This window comes from Oryzias melastigma, linkage group LG15 (genome assembly GCF_002922805.2).
Source record: "Oryzias melastigma strain HK-1 linkage group LG15, ASM292280v2, whole genome shotgun sequence".
Lineage (NCBI taxonomy): Eukaryota > Metazoa > Chordata > Actinopteri > Beloniformes > Adrianichthyidae > Oryzias > Oryzias melastigma.
Genome location: NC_050526.1, coordinates 16258019 through 16258869, shown reverse-complemented (window position 1 = coordinate 16258869; position 851 = coordinate 16258019).

Sequence of the window (851 nt, the reverse complement as noted above, 5' to 3'; positions counted from 1 at the left end):
GACACCTGTTTATGGACTGAAAGTTTGGGTGCTCAGGGAAAACCTTCGAATGCATGAGGCAAACATTCAAAGTTCCCACTGAAAGCTCCTAGCCGGGAATTGAATCAGTGTCTTCTTGCTGAGGGTGAGAGAGCAAACCACTCCACCACAGTGCGGCTCTGGCTTTGTTCATCCGTGTTTTATATCCTTCAAAGTTTAAAAAAATGAGGTTCCACGTCCGTTGATCTGATTTTATATCTATTAATCTCTAAAGTTCCCCCCCAACCATAATCTTTCTATAGTAAAATCATTCCCAGAGGTAAAGACTCACTTTTACGTCCTGGATTTTAACATAACACGAGACCTCTGATGTTTTAATTGCTATTTTAATGCTTTTATCATTTTATAAGTATTTTTTTAAGTTTCATTGTCTTTTTATCTTGTGTTTTTCTGCTTTTAGAGTGGCCGTCTTTCATGTTTTTGTGTACAGCACTTTGTTTTAGCTGGTTGTTTTTTGACGGTGCTATATAAATAAAGTTGAGTTGAGTCTTTTAATTATGATTTTGCATTTTTAATCCCAAATCGAAAAACCTGTGCTGAAATATTTTCTGCAGAGCAGCAGAAATTTACCTCTGAGTTGAGCAATGTCAGAGCTTCACCAGTCCTCACTGGTGAGATCTCTGCTTAAAGAAAACATTTTCAGGGTGTCATTCCTCCGGGAGGACCATCCATCATTCTCATGTCTGTTCGGTTGTTTGGGATGTTTCTGGATGAACGGCGTCAACTGATCATCTCCAGAAAACACACACACACAGATCTGGTGAGATCACATGACAGCAGCTGCTGTGCTCATTGTTGTGTCCCTCCTGGGG